This window comes from Hibiscus syriacus, unplaced genomic scaffold (assembly GCF_006381635.1).
Source record: "Hibiscus syriacus cultivar Baekdansim isolate YM2019G1 unplaced genomic scaffold, ASM638163v2 tig00111098_pilon, whole genome shotgun sequence".
In the NCBI taxonomy this organism is placed as follows: Eukaryota; Viridiplantae; Streptophyta; class Magnoliopsida; order Malvales; family Malvaceae; genus Hibiscus; species Hibiscus syriacus.
Genome location: NW_024062983.1, coordinates 419254 through 429980, shown reverse-complemented (window position 1 = coordinate 429980; position 10727 = coordinate 419254).

The following is a 10727-nucleotide window of genomic DNA, read 5'->3' as shown; positions in this document are numbered from 1 at the left end:
TTTTCACCGTTTTTGATTGGAATACACTATGTATTCTATTCGACCTCTTGAAAACGTGATACTATAAATACTTCTTATGAACTGAGATCTTCATGGCTTTTACTCGATGGACTACCAGTAGAACCCTAGATTATTCCGAAAACTGGTAAACGTCTAATTCAATAAGGAAATTATATGGCTTCCCATTTATCTGCTTGTCATGTAGCATAAACTAGTAGTATTGTATTACTGAGCTTCCCAAAGCTCACTCTGTTACTCACCTTTTCAGGTTACAAGAATCGAATCAGTGCACTTATCGACATCAGTAAGGGAGTCTTCCGGTGTTGCTTGCAGAGTATGTCACATGTGATTAGGGGCATGTAGGGTGTATTTTGTTATATATATATATATATATATATATATATATATATATATATATATATATATATATATGAGTCTAAAAATATGTTTTATTTCTGAATATTGATAAATTATTTTATGAGTTTACACGTTTTGATAAAAAATTTAAATTTTCTGCTATTTTTATGGTGGGTCGCTCCGGTGGCCCTAATATGACAATCCAGATCGGATCAGGTTATCTGTATCGGTCTGAGGGGGTTACACTCTCCACTCATTTATCACTTCATCAAGACAGAGACAAAAAGTTTGTATGGAGGTTATTGGGTTTTGATATTGGTCGTCATTCTCAATGGAAGGTTTTAATTTTCTTCGTATTTTTAGGTTTATTATTTACTTTTGTTTGAGTATTTTGGTGACTATTGTCTCCAAATTTATCTCTTTATTTTGATGCGTTGTAATTTTGATTCCTTCCATTATTAATAAAATCCAGTTGTCATTGTTAAAAAAACCTTATAATTTTTTTAAAGAAACAAAATTGAATATAATAGTAACAAAATATTAACAAATTGCTTAATTGTATCATTTTATACCTTTACACCTAAATTATAAACCTAAACCCAAATAAAACCCCATAACATCTAAACTATAAATCATAAACTCTTAACCCTAACTTAGGATTTATAATTTAGGGTTTAAATTAGGAATAGAGTATAAAATGGCACAATTAAACAAGATTGAGGGTTAAATTGATGTGAAAATACGATAAGGGCAAAAAATAATAAATTGAGTCTACTACAAGGGCAAAGGTGTAACATCCTCAATACCGAGTTAGTGACTAAATTGTAAAGTTTCAGAATTTGGTGACTAAAGTAGAAGAATGCCTAAAAGATGTTAGTAATTATAAGGTGAATTGAAGGGCAAAAGGGTCATTTACAAGGAAAATATTTAAATATGATTATATAATTAACACGTGGAAGGGAAGAGGAAATAAAGTGGTTTCCAGAATTCTCTTCATCTTTCTTCTTCCTTCACGCGTAAAAACTAAAAGCCAAAGGTAAGTTTTGTGATTATTGAGTTTTTGGTTAAATTTAAGATTGGGTTTTGATTATTAGATGATAACTAAGCTTAAGGAAAGGTTACGTTATCATAAAATCAAAGTATGATGGAGTTAGGAGGGATTAAAGATTTGAGGTTCTTGGATGAAATTTTAGAATAGAGTTCTTAACTAGAATTGGAAGTTAAATTTAACTTGTCATCAATCTAATTAAGAGATATGAAGTAGTAAAATTTGATTTGGAACATGTTAGAAATTGAGTATGATTCTTGAATTACATATGGAGAATAAGATTTTGATGTTAAAGAGGTGATTAAAGAATAAAAATGAGTTTGAATATGAGTATGTAAGTTAAGAATAAGAAAGGGGAGGATGTATGAAGTAATTAAGCTGAAAAGAGTGGATTTTCGGGCATAAATTGGATTTCTGGGCTAGTGTGCATCGGTACACATTCATCATGTACCGATGCATCAAGGGTAAATTTCCAGAAATTGTTCAGTGTGCATCGATGCACAGAAAGTGCATCGATGCACCCCTTAAAAATGGAAACATCGAATGCAATTAATGCATCGATGCATAAGGAGTTCATCGATGCACATGTTAAGGGATGCATCGATGCACATGTTAAGGGATGCATCGATACACTGTAGAATGCATCGATGCACTTTAAGGGGAAATTGAAATAAACATTTCTTTTGGTCTAAGAAATGATAGATTATAGTATATCAATTAAATACTGATATGTATCAATGTATGATTATGTAGATATCGAACATGAACAAGTTCCAGAACGATTGTCAAGTTAAGATTCGATCGAAAGAGAGGAAATCATAAAAGTGGATTGGAACTTAGTGAGGCCAATGTGAGTGCATATTATTAGGTTGTGCATATTATTATATGGAAATTAGACTTGTGATAAGTCTGTTTCCAATATTTTATGTTTGCATGAATAGAAGCGTGATTAAGTTTGTATTATGTGTATATGCTTTGTTCATATTATATGTTATCAGGTGTGAATTTATATGATATGGGTTATATGGGAACAAAATATGTAACTATATGTGAACCTTATGAGCTGTGTGAATATGTGAAATAAGTTATAAGGGCACGAATCATGTATAATAGTAAATGTTGTATGTGATAACCATAGAAAGAAAATAAGTTAAGTGATCATGAACATGTAAATATATGTTTAGATGAAGATATAATAGCAAAACATAAATTACATGAGTCAAGTTTATGGAAACTATTATAATTTACTTATAGTATTAAATGAAAAGTTAGATAAACTAACTAGCATTGATTTATAGGACAATATGAAAATAGAATATCAATTAGGAGATCTATACATAAATAATGATAATCATATGAGAGATAAGTTGTATGAGAAAGATTGATGTGCTTATATGAGCTATGATATAGAATTTACATGGTAAAGATCTATGAAGTCATAGGAAAAGGTTATAAGAGTAACGTAAACTTGAATTAAGAGAATATAAGAAATTTGTATATGAATGAATTTATATAAGTGATATATGTTAGTATGCTACAATATATGTTATAGGATCTATGTAAGCATAAGAGAACAAAATATGAGCTAGGGGTTATGAATATAAATGATGATATGATTATGTACAATAAATTAGGGAATTATGATCTAGGTGTTTATATGTCTATAAAAGATATAAGAACAATATATATAAGCTACGAAATAGAAACTGTGAGATTTTAGTGCTATATAACATTATTTATGTGATTAAGTACAAATGTGATATCCATATATGACAATGATTTGTGAAATTGTATGAAAATATGATATGATCTACGAGATAATAAATCATGTGAATTATATGGAAGATATTTGTGTGTACATGTTTGATATGTCTTACATGATATGTATGATTTCACAAGAAATGACATGAGCTATGTGATTAAATGATTATAAGAGATCAGATATGCGATAAGAGATGAGTGTTATGAATGTGTGAATATGAAATGACATAGATAATAATGCCCATGTTATGTGTCATGAGATCTAGGGGTATAGTTGGCATGCCAAGAGTCGAGGGTCTACGCGGTCATTCGGGACATATATGTATTCCTTGGAACACGTGTGATGTCTTTTGAGACACATACTTGATCCTTTATATATGTATATGATTCTTAAGGAATTTTCTATGTGGTCATTAGGGACATTTTATATGGCACTTTGGTGCAATTCTACGCGGTACTTCGGTGTAATTCTTTGTGGTACTTAGGTGCATTTATATGAGCTGTGGTGACAGCATTTGTGCACAACCTCTATAGACTCACATATCTATAGTTCTCACATATGTACATGGGCTAATAAAGAAATAATAACAAACATATTAAATGTGACTTGTATGCTTTTGTGTTATGAATTGTATTATATGATTTATATGATGATATGTGGATTGTATGATTAAATGAGTCAAATGCGGGTTAAAATACTAGGTATAAGAGGATATGTACGAAGTGAGATAAATAATAATGATATTGACAATGAAATGAGGCTAATGATGGAAATGATGAGTATATGTGTGTATATATGTTCTTACATGTAATGATATATTTCATATGTGTTATAGAGATTTGTTACATGAATAAGGGTATGAGTGATAGTCGTAATAGTTCATGCATGATTACAAGTTATTGTTTACATTATATGTTTAATTGCCTCACTAAGTCATAGACTTATCGTGTAATTGTTTCACACGTAAGTTACAGAAGCGAGAAGAGAAGCGAAGAAGAGCAAAATAGGTCAGCATCTCCCTTACAAAATTTCAGATCAGAAAATAGATGATTTAAATGTGTTTGGTTAATTTGAATATAGTTGGCATATACTAAGTGATTGAGTTGAATATGCACTGATCGATTTTGGTTATTTTGGTCAATTTATGTAAATAAATCGCTTTTATTTTAATGGAAGTTTTAAATTTCTTTGAATTTTATCCAGAGTCAAAGTTTGAAAAGTCAATGTGACACCTCAGACTCGTATCCGGGTCGGGTACGGGGTTGGGATGTTACATTTAATGATATCAGAGCTACGATTTAGTTGATTCTTGACATAAATCGGAGTCTAGAGTGTCGTATAATGTATACATGCCAACAAAAAAAATTTCTGATCTGAAATTGTAAGGACTATATTGTCTTGCTGATAGAATAAGTTTAATAGAATACGATAGAAATGTGATTATAAGAAATGACAAAGTGAATCGATAGCTGACAAATCTGATGGTGATAGCAATTCACCTACCCTGGCCAGGCAGGATGAAGAGCATAAACCTCAGAAAGTGTCTTATAAGATTAAAGGTTGATTTCAGAAAATTGAAATCATATCTGAATAGTGATAAAAGGTTTTCACTGTTTCGAATTGAAAAAGTGATATGGAGAAGTTTTGTTATAAGTGAATAAGATAGAATATGGTGAACAAGCGTCACCATAAGGATGTTAAGAGATCAAATGATTGGGTTTTCTGATTATTGAGTTTTTGGTTAAATTTAAGATTGAGTTTTGATTATTAGATGATAACTAAGCTTAAGGAAAGTTTACGTTATCTTAAAATCAAAGTATGATGGAGTTAGGAGGGATTAAATATTTGAGGTTCTTGGATGAAATCTTATAATAGAGTTCTTAACTAGAATTGGAAGTTAAATTTAACTTGTCATCAATCTAATTAAGAGATATGAAGTAATAAAATTTGATTTGGAACATGTTAGAAATTCAGTATGATTCTTGAATTACATATGGAGAATAGGATTTTGATGTTAAAGAGGTGATTAATGAATAAAAATGAGTTTGAATATGAGTATGTAAGTTAAGAATAAGAAAGGGGAGGATGTATGAAGTAATTAAGCTGAAAAGAGTGGATTTTCAGGCATAAATTGGATTTCTGGGCTAGTGTGCATCGGTACACATTCATCATGTACCGATGCATCAAGGGTAAATTTTCAGAAATTGTTCAGTGTGTATCGATGCACAGGAAGTAATGCAATTAATGCATCGATGTATAAAGAGTGCATCGATGCACATATTAAGGGATGCATCGATACACTGTAGAATGCATCGATACACTTCAAGGGGAAATTGAAATAAACATTTCTCTTTGTCTAAGAAATGATAGATTAGAGTATATCTATTAAATACTGATATGTATCAATGTATGATTATGTAGATATCGAACATGAACAAGTTCCAGAACGATTATCAAGTTAAGATTCGATCGAAATAGAGGAAATCATAAAAGTGGATTGAAACTTAGTGAGGCCAAGGTGAGTGCATATTATTAGGTTGTGCATATTATTATATAGAAATTAGACTTGTGATAAGTATGTTTCCAATATTTTATGTTTGCATGAATAGAAGCATGATTAAGTTTGTATTATGTGTATATGTTTGTTCATATTATATGTTATGAGGTGTGAATTTATATGATATTGGTTATATGAGAACAAAATATGTAACTATATGTGAACCTTATGAGCTGTATGAATATGTGAAATAAGTTATAAGGGCACGAATCATATATAAAAGTAAATGTAGAATGTGATAACCATAGAAAGAAAATAAGTTAAGTGATCATGAACATGTAAATATATGTTTAGATGAAGATATAATAGCAAAACATAAATTACATGAGTCAAGTTTATGGAAAACTATTATAATTTACTTATAGTATTAAATGAAAGTGAGATAAACTAACTAGCATTGATTTGTATGACAATATGAAAATAGAATATCAATTAGGAGATCTGTACATAAATAATGATAATCATATGAGAGATAAGTTGTATGAGAAATATTGATGTGCTTATATGAGCTATGATCTAGAAATTACATGGTAAAGATCTATGAAGTCATAGGAAAATGTTATAAGAGTAGCGTAAACTTGAATTAAGAGAATATAAGAAATTGTATATGAATGAATTTATATAAGTGATATATGTTAGTATGCTACAATATATGTTATAGGATCTATGTAAGCATAAGAGAACAAAATATGAGCTAGGGGTTATGAATATAAATGATGATATAATTATGTTCAATAAATTAGGGAATTATGATCTAGGTGTTTATATGTCTATAAAAGATATAAGAATAATATATATAAGCTACGAAATAGGAACTGTGGGATTTTAGTGCTATATAACATTATCTATGTGATTAAGTACAAATGTGATATCCATATATGACAATGATTTGTGAAATTGTATGAAAATGTGATATGATATACGAGATAATAAATCATGTGAATTATATGGAAGTGATTTGTGTGTACATGTCTGATATGTCTTATATGATATGTATGATTTCACAAGAAATGACATGAGCTATGTGATTATATGATTATAAGAGATCAGACATGTGATAAGAGATGAGTGTTATGAATGTGTGAATATGAAATGACATAGATAATAATGCCCATGTTATGTGTCAAGAGAGCTAGGGGTATAGTTGGCATGCCAAGAGTCGAGGGTCTACGCGGTCCTTCGAGACATATATGTATTCCTTGGAACATGTGTGATGTCTTTTGAGACACATACTTGATCCTTTGTATATGTATATGATTCTTAAGGAATTTTCTACGTGGTCTTTAGGGACATTTAATATGGCACTTCGGTGCAATTCTACGTGACACTTTGGTGCAATTCTACGTGGCACTTAGGTGCATTTATACGAGCTGTGGTGACAGCATTTGTGCACAACCTCTATAGACTCACATATCTATAGTTCTCACATGTGTACATGGGCTAATAAACAAATAATAACAAACATATTAAATGTGACTTGTATTCTTTTGTGTTATGAATTGTATTATATGATTTATATGATGATATGTGGATTGTATGATTAAATGAGTCAAATGTGGGTTAAAATACTAGGTATAAGAGGATATGTATGAAGTGAGATAAATAATAATGATATTGACAATGAAATGAGGCTAATGATGGAAATGATGAGTATATGTGTGTATATATGTTCTTACATGTAATGATATATTGCATATGTGTTATAGGGATTTGCTACATAAATAAGGGTATGAGTGATAGCCGTAATAGTTCATGCATGATTACAAGTTATAGTTTACATTATATGTTTAATTGCCTCACTAAGTCAGCGTGTGATTGTTTCACACGTAGGTTACAGAAGCGAGAAGAGAAGCGAAGAAGAGCAAAACAGTTCAGAATCTCCCTTACTAAATTTCAGATCAGAAAATAGATGATTTAAATGTGTTTGGTTAATTTGAATATAGTTGGCATGTACTAAGTGATTGAGTTGAATATGCTCTGATCGATTTTGGTTATTTTGGTCAATTTATGTAAATAAATCGCTTTTATTTTAATGGAAGTTTTAAATTTTCTTTGAATTTTGTCCAGAGTCAAAGTTTGAAAAGTCAATGTGACATCTCAGACTCGTATCCAGGTCAGGTACGGGGTGGGGATGTACAAAAGGTGACCCTTAAGCCTTATATTTCTACTTTTCAACTATAATACTGAACTTTAATTTCAATTTCAATTATGTTATTGGATAGTTAAAATTTAAACAGTATGATGACATAGACAAAATGATATTATTTTGGTGTAGGTATTGGTTGCTAAGACAATATCATTTTAAACATTTAACTTTAGAGTGTGTCTATTTTACCATTAAATTTTTAAACAATTCTATTTTTGGAATTGTACTTTTTCAGTTGTCGTTGAAAACCAATTGCTGTCATTCACCATTCATATTTCGTGATATCAGTACTAAAAAATTCACATTTTGCTCTTATTCATTCCCATATGGTTAGTTTTCTACAAAACCCACTCAAAATCAACGAAATTAAACAAAAAAAGTTATACTCCTTCTGCCCCCATTATATATGACTCTTTTGGTTTTTTAAATTGTCTCATTCAAAGTATCTTATTAGAAAAGTCAACAAACAACAACACTTATTTTTTTTACCCTCATATCTCACTATTTTATACCTATCAAAACAAATCTGTCAAATCTATCAATCACCTTTTAGGGATAGTTTTGTCATTTCTCTTGGTCAAATACATCCCCTAAAACTATGTGCGTAGTCAATATCAGACACAAATAATGGGATGGAGGGAGTATCATTTTTAAGAGTTTGAGGATTTTCTTAGATTTGAGAGCTTTGAGATGTTTATTCAAAAACCTGAGCGATGAGAATTATTATTTCAAGAAGACGAATAACATATCTCAAAATTAGCCTTATCGAATGGTCATTGGAAGAGATTGAAGTATTAGCACATCAAACTTTTAATTGAATTTTCATCAATTTTGAGTGAGTTTGTGGAAAATAAATCTTAGGAAAAGAAAGATGAGTACAAATATCACTACAGCAAAAAAGGTCTACAGCGACATTTTAAAGTGCCGCTAAAAGCATTCCTGACGTAACAAAAAACGCTACAAGAAACACCTCCTATACAAATTCCACAATGGTTAGCGGCATTTTCCGTTAACAAACGTCGTAAAAAGTCATGTTCTTTAATTACATTTAAAAAAAACTCTGCAAAAAGTCTTATTATTTAGCGGTGTTTTTACACAAACGCCGCAAAAAGGCACGTTCTATTGAGGCGATTTTTATGGAAATGACGCTAATAATGATGTATATAGTGGCATTGTTTGTACATACATCGTAAAAAGTCATGTTCTTTAGTGGCATTTTTATGAAAATGCCGCTAATAATCATGTATATAGTGGCCTTGTTTTTCATAAAGCTACTTATTTTTTTTACCCAATTAGTGGTTTTTTCATCCTAAAATGTTGATAATCGCAACTATTTTTTGAATTATTTTTGTCTTACTTTGTAGACCCAAAATTAACTTGTAACAATATGAAATAACAAACTTGAAATGTAATTATGTTTCAAATTAAGTAAAAATACATAAAATATAAATAAGTTAAAGTTTGCAAACATCCAACTAAAATGTAATGTAGTTCAATATTGTTCGCTAGAATAAACAAGTATTAAGAAACGACCCAGGATAAAGAAGTTTAACATTGTTCGCTAGAATAAACAAAACATTAACCTAAGAAATCACCTAGGATGAAGAGTTATTCGCTTGATTCTGTTGCATCATCTGCTTCATAGCTTCAAGTTGATTTTGAAGTTCTTCATACGTTTTTTGATGTTCTGCTTCTCTCACTTCAGCTTTGGCTCTCATTTGAGCAATCATTTCAGTCAACTATTGTTTTAATCGATTAACTTCTCAGTGAGAAGACTGACTGTTTGATGGCATGTACTGAGACGAGCTTGATCTAAAATATTTTGTAGGGGTACCGAATGATCCCTGACCACGAAATCAATCATATCTTCCAGGGCCTAAAACTTCAACAATAACTTGGTTTTTAATCTCCTCCACATTAACAGAACCATGAGATGAAGTCGTAGCTTCATACTCTACCCTTTTATCACTCCATTTTTCCTAATAATAAATAAAAAATCTAGAACGAATTCAAAATATTCAGTATTTAAAATGAAAATATAACTACTATAAAGATACATATAACATAATACAAATTTTATGCCCAGTAAATATACCATAATTTATGCAGCTTCAGTAGTCATCATAAAGCCATCTTTTTGGTATGTGTCATTTTGAAGAGCTGTACACATCCAATTTTATCGTCAGATGTAATTTTCTATAATGTAGAATATAAATTAATATTTATAAAAAAATCATTAATAACATAAAAATGTTCGTTTCTATGTGCTACCAGCTAAAATCACTATGTGAATAGTCAATAATTAAAAAGAATACCTTTTAATGAGCTATACAAACAAAGCTCTTTGATTTAGTTGTGCGAGTAAACTTTTGTTGTTGCCTATTAGTAATACTAATGTGCTCTCGATCATACAATTTGAAAAACTACACGACTTATAAAGTCAATATTATAGTGACATCAAAATATTTTTTTGAAGTGCACCATACCTCTCAATTATTTGAACTCCAAAACTTGATTGCATATTCCCATTGATACTTGAGCATTCTATTTGGGACATTTTGCAAGTTTTCTTGTAGGCTGAGATTATTTTTTAAATAATTCTTTTTCAAGTAACTCTTGTGGTTTCTCCATTTCTTTCCTAACGATTGCTTCAAATATTCATCTAAGACATGTAGAGAAAATTTTTCCTACAAACACTGGTGTTAAAAGTAAATATAAATAACTATTAAATTGTAATGAATTATATATTAAAATGAAATTATTACCTTATTACAATCCACAACCTGGGTTTTGTTACTATTCGACATCTCACACCATGACTCAAAATTGATCGGTAGAAGATTAGCATTGCATGCAA